This window comes from Apium graveolens, chromosome 2 (genome assembly GCF_009905375.1).
Source record: "Apium graveolens cultivar Ventura chromosome 2, ASM990537v1, whole genome shotgun sequence".
In the NCBI taxonomy this organism is placed as follows: Eukaryota; Viridiplantae; Streptophyta; class Magnoliopsida; order Apiales; family Apiaceae; genus Apium; species Apium graveolens.
The window spans coordinates 295,074,264-295,096,307 of record NC_133648.1 but is presented as its reverse complement, the minus strand read 5'-3'; the positions used below and the strand labels follow the sequence as shown (position 1 = coordinate 295,096,307).

At 37.6% G+C, this 22,044-nt stretch overlaps 1 non-coding gene across 1 annotated transcript; it reads left to right on the top strand.

Annotated features, from left to right (window-relative positions):
- Positions 1–5,538: 5,538 nt before the first annotated feature.
- LOC141709600 (small nucleolar RNA R71) lies at positions 5,539–5,645 on the top strand. Its single transcript, XR_012570166.1, has one exon. It is a non-coding gene; the product is annotated as a small nucleolar RNA R71 (small nucleolar RNA).
- Positions 5,646–22,044: the final 16,399 nt, after the last annotated feature.

Here is a 22,044-nt window from a genome sequence, read left to right as displayed (position 1 = left end):
TTTCAGCCTTCGCGTTCGCGTAGAACTCGCGAACAACACTCATCGGTACTGCTTCGGGTGACTCACAAAAAGCTATCCACCCCTTCTCTGCAATCATGGGCAACAACTCACCATCCCTCCCTGATGGTAAAAACCCCCTCTCCTTCAGAATCGGCTTCCCCAACAGCCTAGTGTACTCCTCCTCCGCAGCTCTGTCAGTTAACCGAGGCCTTGCAGCAGTACCCCTTGATGAATCAGCAGTAGGAACTGTGTTGCTGCTGTCAATAGTGCGTGCTCTCTTGGGTGCCATTGATTTGTGAATAAAAGTGTGTAAGAACTGATTTTTGATGTTTATGAGAGGGTTTAAGTGTAGGAAGTTGTGGGAGATATGTAGGATAGGTGTATGTATATATAGGGTGTGAAGTAGGTTAAATTAGATTAGGAGTGGGGTTGAGGGATAAAATCATGGGGTAATGGGAAAAGAATTCGTGGGTTTATGGGCTGTGATGGTTTTTTTTTTTTGTGTTTTTGTTTTTTTTTCCTTTTTTTTTTTTCTGAACTGCAAAAAATTTTCTGGAACTCGACCCCTGCGCGGCCGCTCAGCATTTCTGCGCGGGCGCGCAGAAAGCTGCGCGGCCGCTCAGCATAGCTGCGCGGGTGCGCAGAGGGTCTCTGGAAAAAATTTTTTTCAGCCCCTGTTTTCTGATTTTTTTTGTGTTTTTGGATAGGTTATTAACTTCTAAGGGTTCCTGTAACAACAATTCATGGGTTGCCTCCCACGCAGCGCTTCTTTTTCGTCATTAGCTTGACGTTCCGTACCTTTCTCACGTAGTCAACAAAATGGCACTAACCACCTCTCGGTTTGCCATGTCCCCATAGTAGTGTTTCAACCGCTGACCGTTAACCTTGAATGCTTGGTCCGAATCATTCTCAAAAATTTTCACCGCTCCATGTGGAAACACAGTTTTGACAATAAAAGGTCCAGACCACCTTGATTTCAACTTCCCAGGAAAAAGTCGGAGCCGAGAGTTGAATAACAGAACTTGTTGCCCTGGCACAAATAACTTAGGATGTAGCTTCCTATCGTGCCACCTCTTCACCTTTTCCTTATACATTTTGTTATTCTCGTACGCTTGAAGTCGAAATTCATCAAGTTCATTAAGCTGAAGCATTCTTTTCTTACCAGCTGCATCTAAATCCAGGTTCAATTTCTTCAATGCCCAGTAGGCCTTATGCTCAAGCTCCGCCGGTAGATGGCATCCCTTACCGTACACCAACTGAAACGGTGACATCCCAAGTGGAGTTTTGTATGCTGTTCTGTAAGCCCAAACAGCTTCATCGAGCTTTAAAGACCAATCCTTCCTTGACGGACAAACAACCTTCTCTAGAATGCGCTTTATCTCTCTGTTAGACACTTCTGCTTGACCATTTGTTTGCGGATGATAGGCAGTAGCTACTCGATGATTCACATTATAACGCTGCATCATAGAAGTGAACTTACGGTTGCAAAAATGCGATCCTTCATCACTTATGATTACCCGAGGTGTTCCAAACCTTGTGAAAATTTGCTTATGAAGAAAATTTAGCACTGCCTTTGCATCATTTGTCGGTAAAGCTTTAACTTCGACCCATTTTGAGACATAATCGACTGCCAGCAAGATGTACTGATTATTGCAAGACGAGATAAAAGGCCCCATGAAATCGATTCCCCATACATCAAAGACCTCGACTTCAAGCATCACATTTAATGGCATCTCATCCTTCCTTGACAAATTTCCCACTCTTTGGCAACGATCACACCTTAAAACAAACTGATGAGCATCCTTGAACAAGGTAGGCCAGAAAAAACCTGCTTGCAGAATACGAGTTGCCGTCTTCTCACCTCCATAGTGTCCACCATAAACCGTGGAATGGCAGTCTCGTAATATCCCCTCCGTCTCACAGAACGGGATACATCTCCTGATGATCTGGTCAGCTCCCTGTCTAAACAAATATGGTTCATCCCACATATACCACTTCACCTCATGCAGAAACTTCTTCTTTTGAGCGGATGTCAAAGTAGGAGGCATTATATTGCTGACAAGATAGTTTACAATATCTGCAAACCATGGTTCTTCCTCCTGAATTGCAAACAACTGCTCATCCGGAAAAGATTCATTGATTAACGTCCTATCTTGTGAAGTAGAATCGGGATTCTCCAACCTAGAGAGATGGTCAGCTACTTGATTCTCAGTACCTTTTCTATCTTTGATCTCTAACTCAAATTCTTGAAGTAAAAGCACCCAACGAATGAGTCTCGGCTTCGAATCCTTCTTAGAAACCAGATAGCGAATAGCTGCATGATCAGTGAATACTGTCACTTTCGTACCAAGCAGATAAGATCGAAATTTCTCAAAGCCAAAGACTATAGCCAAAAGCTCCTTCTCAGTAGTGGTGTAGTTCAATTGGGCCCCATTTAAAGTCTTACTCGCATAGTAGACCACATGGAAGAGATTTTTCTTGCGCTGTCCCAGAACTGCACCTACCGCATAATCACTCGCATCACACATCATCTCAAACGGTTCTGTCCAATCTGGTGCTGTAATAACTGGTGCCGTGATCAAACTCTCCTTGAGAGTCTCGAATGCTGCCAAACATTCATCATCAAATTTAAAAGGCACATCTTTCTCAAGTAAATTGCACAACGGCTTCGATATCTTTGAAAAGTCCTTGATGAATCGCCGATAAAAACCCGCATGACCGAGAAAACTACGGATTCCTTTCACCGAATTAGGTGGGGGAAGATTTTCAATGACTCCCACCTTGGCCTTGTCCACCTCCAGACCCTTGCTAGAGACCTTATGCCCAAGGATAATGCCTTCACGCACCATAAAATGACATTTCTCCCAATTAAGCACCAAATTAGTTTCCACGCATCTTTTGAGTACGGCGCGCAGATTATTCAAACATTCATCATATGAGTGTCCAAAGACGGAGAAGTCATCCATGAACACTTCGACGTTATTTCCAATCATGTCAGAGAATATAGCCATCATACATCTCTGAAAGGTGGCCGGGGCGCCACATAACCCAAACGAAACTCTACGAAAAGCAAATGTGCCAAATGGACAAGTGAAGGTAGTCTTTTCCTGATCCTCTGGTGCAATACAAATCTGATTATACCCGGAATAACCATCCAGAAGACAATAATACTCATGTCCTGCCAATCTGTCAAGTATTTGATCAATAAATGGGAGAGGGAAGTGATCCTTCCTTGTGGCTTTGTTCAATTTTCTATAATCCATGCATACTCTCCATCCTGTAACTGTTCGAGTAGGTTTGAGCTCATTCTTTTCATTTGCGACCACAGTGATACCTCCTTTCTTAGGTACACATTGCACGGGGCTCACCCACGAGCTGTCAGAAATAGGATAAATGATGCCTGCATCTAGCCATTTCAGAATTTCTTTCTTCACCACCTCCTTCATGATCGGGTTCAGTCTTTGCTGCTGTTCCACAGTTGGCTTACTTCCTTCCTCTAGCAGAATTTTATGCATACAATATGAAGGACTTATCCCCTTGATGTCTGCTATGGTCCATCCTATAGCCGATTTGAATTCTCTCAAAATCCTTAAGAGCTTGTCTTCCTCACTACCTGAAAGGTCAGCTGAAATAATAACAGGTAACGTAGATGAATCACCTAAAAAAGCATACCTCAAGTGTTCAGGTAATGGTTTAAGCTCCAAGGTAGGTGCTTCCTCTATTGATGGTTTGAGCTTCCCTTCAGCATTCTTAAGGTCAGAAGTACCAAGAGATTCAAATGGTATGTCGAGCTTTCGCTTCCATGGAGAAGCGTTCAGATATTGTAATTGCTCGTTGCTATCTTCATCATCACTGTCAAATTCCCCCACTAAGGCCTTTTCCAATGCATCAGACATTAGCATGTGATTGAGTTCCGAAGTAACCGCAGAATCAATCACATCCACTTTTAAGCACTCCTCATCTTCTCTAGGGAATTTCATTGCCTTGAATACGTTGAAGGTCACATCCTGATCTTGGACCCGCATAGTAAGTTCCCCTTTTTGCACATCTATCAAGGTACGGCCAGTAGCCAAGAAAGGCCTCCCCAAGATTATGGGAATCTTCTTATATTCCTCAAAATCCAGAATAACAAAATCTGCAGGAAAGAAGAGCTTATCCACCTTGACGAGCACATCCTCAACTATGCCCCTTGGGTAAGTAATGGAACGGTCTGCCAATTATAGCGACATGTATGTGGGTTTTGGATCAGGCAGATCCAGCTTTTTAAAGATCGACAAGGGCATCAGATTAATGCTTGCTCCCAAATCACAAAGGCACTTGTCAAAAGTTAGATTGCCAATGGTGCAAGGAATGGTGAAGCTTCCTGGATCTTTCAGTTTTGGTGGTAACTTTTGTTGCAGAACCGCGCTGCATTCTTCCGTGAGAGCAACGGTTTCAAGGTCATCCAGTTTCACCTTCCTTGAAAGAATAGTCTTCATAAACTTCGCATAACTAGGCATTTGTTCCAGAGCCTCAGTAAAAGGTATATTGATGTGAAGTTTCTTAAACACCTCCAAAAACTTCCCGAACTGTCTATCCAGCTTTTGTTGCTGCAATCTCTTAGGAAAAGGTGGTGGAGGATAGAGTTGTTTCTCCCCTGTATTAGCCTCAGGCAGAGTGTGTTCAATAGTAGTCTTCCTTGGTTCCGCCGCTTTCTCCTTTTGCTTAGATTCTTCATCTCTAACTTCAGCTTCGACTTCTTTTGCCTTTTCAGCATCAGCTACTTTTCCAGACCTTAAGGTAATAGCCTTGACTTGCTCTTTAGCTTCCTTCCTGCCTGGTACTTCCGTGTCACTGGGAAGAGTGCCAGGTTGATGATTGAGCACTGTATTGGCTAATTGACCAATTTAATTTTCCAAGGTCTTGATAGAAACCGCCTGAGTCTTGCACAACAGCTTAAGTTCCTCAAAATCAGCACTAGTAGGTGCAGCTGCACTTCCCTGTTGAGGATATGATTGCCTTGTAGCATACTGCTGTGGTTGCTGAAATCCAGGTGGGTTAAACTGTTTACTTACTCCTTGCTGAAATGGTGGCTGAATAGCATTCTGATTATTCCCCCAGCTGAAATTTGGATGATTTCTGTTGTTAGGATGATAGGTCGCTGGCACAGGCTGCTGTTGTCGCTGATAATTATTCACATATTGAACAAATTCGTTGACAAGAGAACACTGATCCGTAGCATGAGAACCTGCACAAAGCTCACAAACCATAGCTATTTGATTAACTCCATACGTAGCTAGAGAATCAAACTTCATTGATAGCGCTTGGAGCTGGGCTGCAATAGCGGTGGCTGCATCAACTTCCAGAATACCTGCTACCTTGCCTGACGTCATCCTCTGAGTTGGGTTTTGATGCTCATTTGCAGCCATCGTCTCGATAAGATTATACGCCTCAGTATAGCTTTTAGCCCATAAGGCGCCTCCAGCTGCTGCATCGAGCATGGGCCGAGATTGGGCCCCCAAACCATTATAGAAACCAGTGATCACCATCCAATCCGGCATTCCATGATGTGGACATTTTCTCAACATTTCCTTGTAGCGTTCCCAAGCCTCGCACATAGATTCTGTAGGTTGCTGCGCAAACTGAGTAAGAGCACTCCTCATAGCAACAGTCTTTGCCATTGGATAAAACTTCACCAGAAACTTTTGCGCAAGATCTTGCCACGTAGTGATGGACCCAGCTGGTTCAGAATGTAACCAGTCTTTAGCCTTATCCCTCAGTGAGAATGGGAAGAGCCTCAACTTGATAGCCTCATCAGTCACGCCATTATACTTAAAAGTGCTGCAGATCTCGACAAAATTCCTTATGTGCATGTTGGGGTCTTCAGTTGCCGCTCCTCCAAAAGAAACAGAATTCTGCACCATCTGAATAGTGCCCGGCTTGATTTCAAAGGTGTTAGCTTGAATAGCCGGATGAAGGATGCTTGACTGAATGTCATCAATTTTAGGCCGAGAAAAATCCATAAGAGCTGGATCAGCTTGAACAATACGATCTCCCATGTTTACTGGTTCTTTCTGCTCAGTTCCTGAATCCGAATCCTCAAAATCTAACTTCTCCGGTGTATCAAGAACTTCGTCTTTCTCCTCAGCTGTATCTAAGGTCCTCTTGCGAGCACGAGAACGAGTTTGCATAAACGCTTGCTAAAGTACCTGAAACACAACCGAAAAGAGTAATTAACTACTACGTCCTAATCACTGAGTCCTAATGACCAATGATGGTAAGTACATAAACTAAACAAATACGCCGAGTCCCCGGCAGCGGCGCCAAAAACTTGTTAGGGCGAAATCACGCACTAATATTCACGCAAGTATACGCGTTCACAAGTAATATAGAATACTTTCTAGTTCGTTCCCTCAGAGACTCAGACTACTTTATTGTCTAATTAAACTTACTCACCAATGTATGATTACTTCTCAATGTTAAGATAATAACACTTAAAATTGTTGATTAAATATTAACTATAATTAACTACTTAATTAACCACTTAACTAACACTTCAATTTATCAATAATAAAACACTCATGAGATCATAACTTCATTATTACTTCCTTCTATAGCCATTGTTATTACCTTTAGCATGTGACAGTGATGATATTAATCGAATAACACGAAACTGATAAAAGCCAACTTTCATTGTACTAATACCATTCTACCAAACATCCACAATTAAGATAGAAGTTGAATAGTCATCAATTATGTTGAGTTCCTATATGTCTACAGAAATTGACAACACAACGATTTAAGCACAAGTTATCCCTTTTTGATTACATAGGGCAAATAAAACTGTTAGAGTTACCCACTAATCATGCACAACGTACATGAACCTATGCTAGCATGGCAAGTTCTAAATCTCAAGATCCACCGTCGCTTCACAAGAGATTAACACCTTATCTTATATGTTCGCGATGCACATAAGACGAATACGCACAACCAATACTAGATATCATGCAATCATCACATACTAAAGTATTAAACAATTAACTAAAGAATTCCATAATAAATCCGTTGCAACCCCATGATCACGATTAGCCCATAATAGAACTTATCGCCATCATGGGTTCATATGAAATCATGATAAACAAACACAAGAAAATAATAACTAAACTGATTATATTAAAACAGAGTACGTCACAAGAGTAAATAAGTCAAAGCAAGAAAACTAGCATCCAACGTTACAACGAAACAAGAATCACAAGAATATATGCTTCCTCTTCGTTGCTGTGTGCTAAATCGGTCTTCTTCCTTATCTCCTTCGCTTCTTACAAAACACAATCTAAAACATAATCTCCTCTTAATACTCTGTGAAAAACGTCTCAAATCTACCTATATAATAGTCCCATAAAACTCAGATTACATAGAAGTTGGAAGCCAAACAGAAGTAGAAGTCTAAAATAATATATCTTTTTCCCCGACCCTGCGCGGCCGCTCAGCATTTCTGCGCAGGCGCGCAAGGCTGCTGCGCGGCCGCTCAGCATTGCTGCGCGGGCGTGCAGGACCCTACTGGAAAAATTCCAGGTTTGCTCCGTTTCTTCGCCGTAATCTGCCCGTTCTTTTCCTCTCTCAATGGTGAACACATGCCAAGGCTTATTCTTGATGATTCCTCCTCCGAAATGCAACTAATACCCTGAAATGCATAAACACTAGAAAAATGCATCAAATACACAAAATACTTGATTTCAAGACACCAATTTAAGCCATTTTAAGACGTTCTAAGTGGTATAAAATGCCACTTATCAATAGGGTCTCAACATAGTTGATGCCTATTCAACTTCTATCTTGATTGTGGATGTTTGGTAGAATGGTATTAGTATAACGAAAGTTGGATTTTATTAGTTTCGTGTTGTTCGATTAATATCATCATCGTTACATGCTAAGGGTAATAACGATAATTATTGAATGAAGTAGTAATGAAGTTATGATCTCATGTGTGTTTAATATTGTTAATTCAAGTGTTAATTAAGTGTTTAATTCTCGTAGTTAATAATTAGTTAATCAAATTTAAGTGTTATTGTCTTGACATTGAGAAGTAATCATACATTGGTGAGTAAGTGTTAATTGAACATAATTAGTCTGAGTCTCTGTGGGAATGAACTAGAATTTATTCTATATTACTTGCGAACGCGTATATTTGCGTGAATTATTAGCACGTGTTTTCGCCCTAACACATGCCGAAAGTTGGAATAATGCAATTCTTGAAGTTAGAAGTCTCCCTATTAGTTCATTGGTTAGATTCGTATTTATGAAGACCTTGGAGTATTTTGATGAAAGGCGGGTTGAGATTGCAACCCAATCATCTAAAGGCTAAGTGTTCATAAAATATGCACACATAATGTTGAGTCGGTCGAATAAACGTGCTATCGGACATAATAAAACGGTATTTAACCGAAATTCTATGTTGTTTTAAGTAGTTACTAGGAGGGTTGGTGTTAGATATATTTGAGATGTAATGTCTAATCTGATTTGTGTTTAGTTTTCAGAACTTAACAAAAGGACTTATCAGGACTTACTGGAAATCAGAACTTACTGAAGTCAGAACTTAATATCATAACTTAAGCCGTCAGAAGAAATATCAGGACTTAAGTGTGGGAAGACTTCAGATAAGGAATGCGGATGATTTACAGGAGAAGATTTGGACTAAAACAAAAGAAGATATGCATGAAGAGTTAGAGGACTAGAAGACTTATAGATGATATCTGATTAATATATTTTAGGAGACGGAATTATATTCCATATCAATTAGAATATATATTGTAACTGTGTACTATATAAACACAGCTTAGGGTTTACACTATAGGTGTTATCATTATCGAGAAACATTATTCATTGTAACCTAGCAGCTCTTAGTGATATTGTTCATCACTGAGAGCGAACAGTAGTTCTATTGTAACATAGTTTATTTGAATATACTTGATCTTTGTTACATACTTGTGCTGAAATAGATTTGATTGTATAAACACTATATTCAACCCCCTTCTATAGTGTTGTGTGACCTAACAAGTGGTATAAGAGCTTTTCTGTTAACACACATACAGTAAAGATCCAAACAAACAATCATGTCTGAAGAAACACAAACCCCAACTAAGCCCACCAAAACTCAAAAAACTCAAAACACTCAAACCCACAGTCGATATGAGACTATTAGGGTTCCCATACTGAGACCTGCTGAGTATCCCATATGGAAAGTGAAGATGGCTATGTTTCTGAAAGCTACAGATCCAGAATTAATGAAGGACCATATAAGCCTACCAAGCTCTCTGTTACAGTTGCTGATCAACCAGCAAAGACCATACCAAAGGAGAGAGGTGAATACACACCTGAAGATATCTTATATATTGCCAAGGATGCAAGGGTAAGGCATTTGCTGCATAATTCCATTGATAATGTCATGTCAAACAGGTTAATTGGATGTAAGACTGTAAAGGAGATATGGGATGCTTTAGAGACAAGATGCCAGGGAACTGATGGAATCAAAAAGAACAGGAGGACTATACTCACTCAAGAGTATGAGCACTTTGACTCAAAAGCTGATGAGTCATTAACTGATTTATATGACAGGTTTGTCAAACTCTTGAATGATCTGTCACTGGTGGACAAGGAATATGATCTTGAAGATTTAAATCTAAAATTCCTTTTAGCTCTTCCTGAAAATTGGGATTTGAAGTCTACTACCATAAGAGACAACTATGACCTTACTGAAACTACTCTTGATGAAATTTATGGTATGCTCAAGACTTATGAACTTGAGATGGATCAAAGGAGCAAGAGGCATGGAAGAAAGTCAAGGACATTTGCTCTTAAAGCTGAGGAGGAGACTCTTAAAGTTGTTGTCTCAAAGATGGGCAAAGGAAAGGCTCTCATCATAAAGTCTGATTTAGAGTCATCATATTCTGATGATGATGATTCAGAAACTGAAAGTTTATCTGAAGTTGATGTTGATGCAGAGATGATGCAACTGTGTGCTCTTATGGTGAAAGGTATGACAAAGATAGCCTACAAGAAATTCAGAAAGAGCAAGAAGTTTTCCAGGAAAGGTGGAAGTTCTGATAAGAAAGGGTTTAGAAAGTCTGAAGGCAAAGGAGGAAAGTCTGACAGAGGAGATAACTCAAATGTAAAATGCTACAATTATGGTGAAAGAGGCCACATTTCTCCTGACTGCATGAAAGGAAAAAGTGATAAAGGCAAGGCACTTGTCACAAAGAAGAAAAGCTGGATAGACACTTCAGATTCTGAAGATGAGGTGAACTATGCCTTGATGGCAAATGCTGATAGCAGTACTGAAAATACTGAATTAAAGGTACCTCTAACAACCTTTGTTTTTCATACTGTTGATATTATTGAGTTGAGATTATACCTTAAAACCATGTTCATTAGTTTTAGAGATCAGACTTTAACATGTGAAAGATTAACATCTGAAAGTTTTGCTCTTAAAAACAGAAATGACTATTTAGAAAATGAGTTAGTTTTTCTTCATCAAACTAAGAAAGAAAGAGATGAGGCTTTGTATGTTAGAGATGAAGTACTAAAATTGAATGAATCTCTAAAAATTGATTTAGAAAAGGAAAGAGAGATCATCAGAACTTGGACTAACTCTGGCAGAACAACTCAGAATTTACTAAGTAGTGGAAACTGGAAAGAGGGCTTAGGTTATGGAGATGATAAAAGTTAGAAAGGAACTGTGCAAATTGAGCCAATTATTGTTAAACAGACTGCTAAGCCAAAGGTAAATCCTGTTAAATTTGTAGCAAAAATTGTTATGTCTGATTTTAAAAAAATGAAATATTCTAAGACAGAAGTAAAAGAAAAGTCAACTTCTGACAAATTAAAACAGGATAAACCAGCTGAAGTAAACATAGGCTTAATGACAAAGAAGCAGCTTAAGCATAAGCTGAAAGAGATTAGAAATATGAACAAGGTAAATGAAGCTAGGAAAAATAGGAATGGAAAAGAAGGTGTGAATAAAAGCAATAATTATATGCCTGTTCCTAATGCTACTAGAAAGAAATGTTATAACTGTGGAAACTCTAACCATCTTGCTTCTTTTTGCAGGAAAAATAAAGATATAAATTCTTTACCTCCTAAATCAGGAGTTAAGAGTCAGTATATTAGGTTTAAACCACAAAATCCTTGTTTTTATTGTGGTAGTTTATGGCATTCTATTTATACTTGTAAGGAATATCATAGTTTGTACTATGATTATTATCAAATAAAACATTTTTTGAAAAAGTTAGTGTAATTCCTTCTAGTGTAAATTCTGATGCAAAGTCTGATATAAAGTCTGATAAACAGCATGTTAGCATAAACTCTGAAATTAAATCCGCTGCAAATGCTAACAAACTTAAAAAGGCCAAAGGATCCAAGCAAGTCTGGGTCATTAAAACTAACCAATAGTGGTCTTTATGATTGCAGGGCAACAGGAAAAATATCCTAGTTCTGGATAATGGATGTTCAGGACATATGAATGGAAATAAAGTCCTGCTATCAGACTTTGTGGAGAAAGTTGGCCCAGGAGTTTCTTATGGAGATGGCAACATGGGAAAAACTATGGGATATGGCAATATCAATCTTGGGAATGTTATCATTGAATCAGTAGCTCTTGTCACAGGACTTAAATATAATATGCTAAGTGTGAGTCAAATTTGTGACAGAGGTTATCATATGGATTTCTTTGAAGAACACTGTGAAGTTGTAAGTAATTATACAGGCAAAGTAGTTCTGAAAGGTTACAGGCATGATAACATCTATGAAGCCAGACTTTCAACAAACTCTGATGGTTCTGCAATCTGTCTATTGAGTAGAGCATCAATTGAAGAAAGCTGAATTGGCACAAGAGACTCTCTCATTTAAATTTCAACAACATTAATGAGCTAGTAAAGAAAGATCTTGTGAGAGGACTGCCAAAATCAGTATTTGCTCCTGATGGCCTTTGTGATTCATGTCAAAAGGCAAAACAAAGAAAATCTTCATTCAAGAGCAAAACCGAGTCCTCAATTCTTGAGCCTTATCACTTACTGCATGTTGATCTATTTTGTCCAGTCAATGTCATGTCTATTGCAAAGAAGAAATATGCTATGGTTATAGTGGATGAGTTCACAAGATACACTTGAGTGTATTTCTTGCATAAGAAGAATGAAACTGGATCTACTCTAACTGATCATGTCAGACACTTGGATAAGTTGGTCAAATATTCTGTTAAAATTATAAGAAGTGATAATGGCACTGAGTTCAAGAATTCAATCATGGAAGAGTTCTGCAAAGAGCATGGAATAAAGCAGGAATTTTCTGCACCTGGAACTCCACAGCAAAATGGAGTTGTAGAAAGTAAGAACAGGACTCTCATTGAAGCTGCATGAACTATGATTGATGAAGCAAAGCTGCCAACCTACTTTTGGGCTAAAGCTGTGCAGACAGCTTGTTTCACACAGAATGCTACACTCATAAACAAACATGGAAAAACACCATATGAGATGGTGAAGAAAAAGAAGCTAAATCTGAAATACTTTCATGTATTTGAATGTAAGTGTTTTGTTCTTAAGACTCATCCTGAACAACTGTCAAAATTTGATCTAAAAGCTGATGAAAGAATTTTTGTTGGATATCCACTTTCCACAAAAGCCTTCAGAGTCTACAATTTAAGAACAAGGGTTGTCATGGAATCTATCAGTGTATCTTTTGATGATAAAAAGATTACTGGACTTGAAGATTTCAATGATCATGATCAGCTGAGATTTGAAAATGAATATTTAAATTCTGAAACTGTAAATTCTAATGGCTTAAATCCTGATCCTGTAAGTTCTGACGGGTTAAATTCTGATGTCATTGAAACTGTGGTAACTACTCCAAGGGAAAATGCACTTTTTCAGGGGGAGCAAGCTGAAGATCCTACCACAACTCAAAACTCTCAAGAAGCATTAGAACCTGTCATTGGCTCTTCAAGTTCTAATTCATCAAGTTCTGATGAGCTAAATTCTGATAATTCTGGAAACTCTGATTCTTCAAATCCTGAAGGATCCAACTCAAATTCTGAAGTCTCGGAGAGCATAACTACAGGGGGAGCATCAGAAAATGCTGATGGAGATAGAATGGATCATTGGGGAGGATCCAGTTCTAGAGAACAACTTCCATCTGCAAGGAAGTGGACTAAAGCACATACACCTGACTTAATAATTGGAGATCCTGAAGCACGTGTCAGAACTAGAACTGCAACATCAAATGAATGTCTCTATCATTCCTTTCTATCTCAGACTGAACCAAAGAAAGTGGAAGAAGCTCTTCAAGATGCTGATTGGGTGCAAGCAATGCAGGAAGAGTTAAATGAATTTAAAAGAAATAATGTCTGGACCCTAGTACCAAGACCAAAGAACAGATCAATTGTTGTCACAAAATGGGTGTTCAGAAATAAAACTGACAGTGATGATATAATTACAAGAAACAAAGCAAGGTTGGTTGCTAAAGGTTACTCTCAACAGGTGGGTATTGATTATGATGAAACATTTGCACTAGTTGCTAGATTGGAAGCCATAAGAATCTTTTTGGCTTATGCTACTTACAAGAAGTTTAAAGTCTTTCAAATGGATGTGAAAAGTGCTTTTCTCAGTGGAGAATTGGAAGAAGAAGTATATGTTGAACAACCTCCAGGATTTGTAGATCCAAAATTTCCAAATCATGTCTACAAACTTGATAAAGCACTTTATGGCCTTAAGCAAGCTCCAAGAGCATGGTATGAGACTCTAGCTCAATTCTTTATGGAAAGTGGATTTCATAGAGGCACAATTGATAAAACACTGTTCTACCTCAACCATGGAAAGGACTTACTTTTGGTACAGATATATGTTGATGATATCATCTTTGGTTCTACAAATGCCAAACTCTGTGAAAGGTTTTCAAAGCTAATACAGTCAAGATATCAAATGAGTATGATGGGAGAACTTAGCTATTTTCTGGGACTTCAAGTCAAGCAAAATGAAGAAGGTGCTTTCATAAATCAATCTAAATACACCATAAATTTACTCAAGAAATTTGGAATGCAAGACTGTTCAACTGTATCCACTCCCATGGCCACTGCAACCAAGTTAGATAAAGATACTGGAGCATCAGTAGATATTACTAACTATAGAGGTATGATTGGCTCTTTACTCTATTTAACTGCAAGTAGACCTGATATCATGTATGTTACCTGTCTTTGTGCAAGATTTCAGGCTGATCTAAGAGAACCTCATCTAATAGCTGTGAAAAGAATTTTCAAGTACCTCAAGGGTACAGCTGATCTAGGATTGTGGTATCCTAGAGAATTAGATTTTAAGCTAATAGGTTACTTAGATGCAGATTTTGCAGGATGCAAAATAGACAGGAAAAACACTAGTGGAAGCTGCCAATTTCTTAGAGATAGATTGGTTTCTTAGTTTAGCAAGAAATAGAAATCAATTTCCACATCAACTGCAGAAGCAGAATATATTGTTACAGGAAGCTGTTGTGCACAGATTCTTTAGATGAAGAATCAGTTACTGGACTATGGGTTAGAATTTTCTAAAATACCCATTTACTGTGATAATCAAAGTGCTATTGCTATGACAGGTAATCCAGTTCAACACTCAATGACAAAGCACATCAGCATTAGGTACCATTTCATAAGGGAACATGTGATGGACGGTACAGTGGAATTGCATTTTGTTCCAACAGATCAACAACTAGCAGATATCTTCACCAAACCACTATGTGAAGCTACTTTTACAAGAATGGTAAATGAACTTGGAATGGTTTCAGGTTCTTTCTCAAAATCTGCTTAGTTTTTGTTCTCATGCATCAGACTTTATGATCAGTGTTTACAGATTGTCTTATTTCCATGTAATCTGTGCTTAAACTATAATATATTAAATACTGATTGTTATCTGATATGATTCTATATACTCTGATAGTGTTTTGAATGTTCTGTGACTATTCAATCCAATGAGGATTACTGTGCTAGATGCTGACCTAGTAGTCTTTAACATACTAGAAATCCCATGTTATAATTAGTTATTTATGTGGAAATCAATTATACAAGCAAATTCTGATTTTGAGCTTAGTTAAATTTACTTTGTGTATCTTATTACTAAGTCACAAACTAGACTTTTGCTTCTTATCTATCAAATTCTGATGTCAGTAAATCTTAAGGATGAACTACATGCTAGATAAGCCTCACTTATCTGAAGAAAAGAAGAGAAGAAAATCAAAATAAGGTACTCCTTTGAGATCTAGAGTAAATATGTGAAAGGGAAGACCCAAGTGCATTGCTGGTATTAAATAATATGCATTAGAAAAGCAAATAAATTTTTCTTGGTTACTTTTCACATTCTCTGATTACTGGAGAAATACTCTGATAATAGCATAAATTCTGATAGCAGTTGTGACTCACTTACACTGAGAAGCCACTGTAAAAAGAATGTCAAAAGATGCATAAAATGAGAACAAATAGTTGAGGTGGACTCTTGCATAAATTTGTTCTATAGTAGACTTCAAAATTAAAGACAGATTTTAAACACTTTTCTTAGTTATGCCTTATTTCTAAAATATACTGAAGTTTATCAGACTTTAATCTTTATCTGATCATTTGCAAATGCACACACTCTCACTCCATATGAATGATGAAAATTACTGTGGTGATTAAGTTGTTTTTGACAAACAGTTAAGTATTATTTTCATAAATTCTGAGGACAAGTTCTGATGAAAGTTCTGATGATTAAACTCTGAAGAAACCAGTCAGTATTTGTATGAAGAATCACAGAATCAGACATTCACTTTTTGAGTACAGAAGCCATATTCTGATAACCGTTAAATTCTGATAATAGTCAAGTTCGGATGCAAATCCCGATGGAAGCTCTGATGCTTACGTGGCATTATTTAATTACTTGGCTTAGTTTTAATATTTACAGGAACGGTCATATTTTATCAGAATATATTTAAGTGAGATAAAAATAGTCATAATCATTTGGTTAGTGGGAAACATGTTTGCCTTGAAAACTGCATGTGCACAATAATTAATGCTTATTTCTCGTGCCCATTAACCACTGCTTTAACTATTCACTGACTGACAGGTGTAAAGTGTCTGTTTTACTTCCAAAAAGAACTGTTGAGTGGAAAGAGTATATATATGGGAGTTAAAAGATTTTACAATCTTTTACTTACTTTCTAATTCATTTCTTATCTCTATTATTCTATCTCTCTTTCTAATATTCTCTGACGCTCTATTTTTCACAGGCATTTTATCAAACACTTTGTAAACACACATTTTCTCACTTATTTCTCTACAAAAATGGCACCAAAAGATATCATTTTCAATGGAGCCAAGTTTGTTCCCAACAACTACATGGCTATTCTTAGCAAGGATGAAGCTCCATCAGATCTTCACTTTGTTCAGGACTTTCTTGCTAACAGTGAGATTGGGTATGCTTTGACCCAACCAGAAGCACTCTCAGGAACTCAAGTGCTGGAGTTTTGGAGGAGTGGTGTATATGATGATGGTGGTGCAAATGGGTCCCCAAGCATCATATTTACAACAGGGGAGGATGAACATGTGGTGACTTTGGCTACTATTTGACAAGCTTTACATCTTCCAGAAAATTGTGTTTACAGTTCACTAGTTGGAGAACCAGCTCTTCAATAGATGATGGCCAACCTGGGTTATGAAAAGTCTTTGGCAAAGCTGGGACAATTGAAGAGACCTCAGATCAGAAGGGAATAAAGTTTCTTCTTTGACTGTATTACAAAAGCTTTCGCCAACAAGTGCTCCAACTTTGATGCAATCCCAATCCTGAGTCAGCAAATCGAGTATGCTCTCATTAATCAAACTCATTTTGATTATGCTAGTGCTATACTAGGATTTATTGGGGATAGGATGCAAGAGGACAGAAACACTGTATATTTTGCTAGATTTTGCCAACTTATTTACAGTTTCTGTAGTTTTGATAAGGCCCAACTAGCTAGTAAGTTGATTGAACCCTTTAAACTTGCTAAAAGGGCTTTCACTAACTTATTATCTACTGATAATAAGAAGGCTGTACTAAGACTCCTCCAAATTCCACTGTCAGTCAAACAAGTCTTAGTAAATTCTGATCCAGCCACCTATGCTGCTATATATCCTGATGTACAACCATCTCAGCCTCCATCAACACCTACAACCAATCAACCACCTACCACTTCTCAACCTCATTCATCAGCACAACCACAACCCACCATCAGAACATATTTCCAGCCAGCTCAATCATCTCAACCTCAACCATCAGTACCTACCATCAAAACTTCATCCTCTAGGCCTAAAAGAGCAAAATCTGTTCCTAAATCTCCATCAAGGAGAAGAAGGATGATTCTTAGGGATGAATCTGATGATGAAGATGAGCACGTCCAGGTTCAAGCATCAGAACCTGTGACAGTAGCAGCTCAAAGGAAACTTCTCAGAAAGAAAATGAAGCTGAAAATTCTGATATTTTGAAGAGAAAAAGAACTTCAAGTTCTGATGCTACTCAAGCAACTCCTACACCATCCAGGAGATCAAAGAAATATAGAGCAGGAAGGCATTTGGCACAACCTCACTCTGAGGATACTGAAGAAGTTGAGGAAGGGGATCAGGAATCTCTGATCTCACAAGAACCAGTTATCATTGAAGCCCTTCCAGAACCTAAAGACACTGTTCCAGATACAGTGCTTACACCTCCTGTATCTCCAATCAAAGCTACAGATAATGTTGAAGAACAAGACACAAGTTCTGATATAGATATTCACAATCTGAATATACCTTATGTTCTCTATTTGGAAGCTCCTACTGCAGCTCAACCAACTATTACTACTTCTCCTATCTTACAGGATGAGATACCAACAACTCTAATTCTGGAGATAAATTCTGATGCTCAGAATTTAGATGAAGTTACTGCAGAATCACCTTCAGTGACACATACTTTAGTACTGTCTGAAGATGATGAGTTTTCTGCAAGTTCTGGAGAGTCAGCTCCAGTTAATACTCCAACTCCCATTCTTGGAAAGGAGGCACTGATTGAAAAATTTGTTGAACAAGATGCTCCTATTCCTTGGGAAGACACTCACAGAGGAGTTGAGTGGACCGAGAAGTGGAATGAAACTGATTTCATTCCAAGCTCCAAAGTTCTGTCAGATCATATTGGAAAGGATGATGAGCTGATGACAATTCTGATTTCAAGCACCAACTCAAAGTCACAGCTCTAAGTACTAAAAATCTTCAAGGTCCGTACTCCACAACTTATGCCAAGGTTGATAAACTTTTGAAATCAGCTGAAAAGCTGGATATGACTTTCAAATTAGACAAATCAAGAATTATCAGACCTATACATGAGAAAGTTGAAGCAATTGAGAAGGTTCAAGAAAAGCAGCAGGCCCAGATTACTGAGGTCCTGAAGAATCAAGCCTCTCAAAAAACTCAACTAAATAAAATTCAATCTTCAGTAGAACTTCTTCTCTATCTCCTACTACCAGATGATGCCAAAAAGGGGGAGAAGGTAGTTAAGTCCAAATGCTCTAATACTCAAGTATTGAAGAAAAAGGATGATAAAGGTGATGACCAGGGAAACCCAAGTAAGGGTCAAGGTCAAGGGCAAAATAGCAAAGTTTCTTCAAGGAAACTAATTACTGATGTTAGCAAATCTTCTACTTCTACTCAAAAGAAGACAAATTCTGATGCTGTAAATGATCAAGCTCTGATAGCAAGTTCTGATAATCAAAATCTGATATCAAGTTCTGATGTTTTGATTCAAGGAGGAAGTAAAGACTCTCAGAAGTTTTTGCAAACTCTGAAGCTCAAGGGAAAGCAGACTACTGTCTACTACAAAGACCCTAAAATTCAGACACTTGATGAAGAGATTGCTAGAAGACTATTTCTCAAGCATAATCCTGGAATGGATTTAGAGAATTTCAAGGAGGAAGAAGCTAGATTTGCAGCTGAGAAGACAAATCTAAAGTCTAAAGCTTCTGATCCTAAGAAACCTCCAAGGCCTAAGGTAAAAGGCATTGTGATCAAGGAAAAGTCAAATTCTGAGGCTTCAAAGCCCAAGACAAGATCACATGTTGAGATTGATCCCAAAGATAAAGGGAAAGGAAAAGTTGATGAACCAACAAAGCCACATGAGATAAAGACTCCTCAAATCCTGATGAAACCAGTGTGCGAAATGGTTCAAGATTATGATGACACAACTGCAGAAGATGAAGATGTTCAAACTCTGAAAAGAAGGAAGATAGCTGAAGAATCCAAGACAACCACTGACATAGCTCAAATTGTTCAGAGTGAAGAATAACATGGTACTAAAGAAACATCAAATTCTGATCAAGTCATCAAGAAATCAACCTCTGACAGTGCTCAAGTTGATTTAGACAAGATGAAAGTTGCTGATAAAAAGAAATTCCTATGGAAGAATGTCAAACCATCAGATCCAAAGAAAAGCCAATTGTTGGATGACTGTTGGATTGAAAGCCAGAGAAGCAAGAAACAGAGCTGGACTAGGTTCTGATGAAGCCAAGATCAAGACATGAGTTGAAGTGCTTCCAAGAGATCTATTCTTATTGACTGACAAACCTCTTGAAGAAGTTACACAGAAACACCTTGATAAGATTATATCTGTTCAAGTGGTACTGGATGCTCATGATAAGCATAATGTCAAAGAAAATCCGATTCTATTTTTTGAAGATGGAAGAACATATCAAATGTCAGAATCAGATGTGCTGAACAAATCTCTGAAAGAACTTTAATTCTTTCATTATCTTTTAGAGATAAAGTCTGAGATTACCAGGAGATGGTCAAATTTCATTATAAAGACCATAAGAGATAAAGCAAGAATTTCTGGTTCAAGGGTTACATAATTCATTCCAAACATAGTTGAAGATGATGGAAGTGAAATTCCAATGAAGAAGGATTCTGCTAAACTTGAAGTGATTCTGAAAGAGAAATATCTGTGCTACAATGAAGATTCTTCTCATCCAAGGGTGATCAGACTTGTTGATGGTTTGGAAAGAAACCATATCTCAGCACTTAGGACTGCAATCTACCATATTGGAAGTCAGAATGAAGAATTGAAGCAAGTCAAAGCTACACTATCTCAAGTCCTGATGAATAAAGAAGAAAAGCTGATATCAAACTTTGTCAAGAATCACTTTGGATTTAGATTGACTCAGTGAGATTGGTAAAAGCTAAAAGGATTGTAAGTTGTAGTTAATTATCTATTTAAACTCTCATTGCATTTGTACTTGAATATTTTTGACATCATCAAATCTATTAACTTGTATATTTTGCATAATTTACAAGTTGGGAGAGATTGTTAGATATATTTGAGATGTCGTGTCTAATCTGATTTGTGTTTAGTTTTCAGAACTTAACAAAAGGACTTATCAGGACTTACTGGAAATCAGAACTTACTGAAGTCAGAACTTAATATCAGAACTTAAGGCGTCAGAAGATATATCAGGACTTAAGTGCGGGAAAACTTCAGATAAGGAATGCAACTGATTTACAGGAGAAGATCTGGACTAAAACAAAAGAAGATATGCATGAAGAGTTAGAAGACTAGAAGACTTGTAAAAGATATCTGATTGATATATTTTAGGAGACAGAATTATATTCCATATCAATTAGAATATATCTTGTAACTGTGTACTATATAAACATAACTTAGGGTTTACACTATAGGTGTTATCATTATCGAGAAACATTATTCATTGTAACCTAGCAGCTCTTAGTGATATTGTTCATCACTGAGAGCGAACAAAAGTTCTATTGTAACAAAATTTATTTGAATATACTTGATCTTTGTTACATACTTGTGTTGAAATCGATTTGCTTGTATAAACACTATATTCAACCCCCTTCTATAGTGTTGTGTGACCTAACAGTTGGCCAAAAAGGAGGAAATATGCATACCGTCCAGTTACAAGAGGGTATGTGTTCTTGTGGAAAATGGCAAAACTATCGCATCCCATGTTCTCATTTGGTTGCGTGTTGCGCCTATTTGAATATGAGTCACGAAAGGTTTTTAGGTGTTTTTTATAGGTTGGAGAATGTTTCCAATGTCTATGACTGTGTATTTGAACCAGTACCAACCAAAAGGGATCCTCGTTGGCCTTCGGATATTGAATTTCCAAAGTTGATACATGACAAAGAAGTTGAGAAGAAGAAAGACCACACAGTTTAAGAATGCAATGAATTTTCAAGCATTGCACCGAAAGAATTGAAGCAATTTGACTATTGTTGTTATTTATTTTGAGATAATTAATTAGATATTTGAGACTTTGTTTAAAATTCTTGTTAACTTCAGAGACTTGTATTGATTGTTTTTTTTATAATTTCTGTTTTGTTACTAATTTGATACTTAATTAGTAGGGTATTTTTGTTTAAAATCGTATTTTGAAGATTTTTTGGAAAAAAAGTAAATTCCAGTAACTTCTGCTGGAGAAATGAGTGTTTCAGCATCCTGATAAAAACCAAACCTGGAACAACGTTTTCCCCTAAATACACGAACTCGTGTTGCGTTTTAACGTCAAAACATGATTTCGTGTTCCGTTTATCCCTTCAATACAATTTTTGAAATTGCGTTTTTATATATTGAAATTTAATAAATAAACTCAAAACTTCAGATTCCGTTTTTATACGTTTTTTTCATTTTATGAAATTCAATATATAAATGCAAAACATGAACTCGTGTTGCGTTTTAAAATCAAAAAAATATTTTGAATACTGTTTTATACCTTCAATACATTTTATAAAAAAACGTTTTTATATTTTAAATTTCAGTGAATAAACTCAAAATTTCAGATTCCGTTTTAATCCACTTAATACACATTTAGAAACTGCGTTTTCGTCCCCTTGATTTATTTTTTAAAACTACGTTTTAAGTATGCAAAAAACATTTATACCCCGATAAACAAGACCTCAGTCAGCGTTTCGATCACCCAAAACGAAAGACGCAAGAGCGTTTTTACTTTTAAAATTTGTAGTGTAAGGTTAAATGTAACACACAT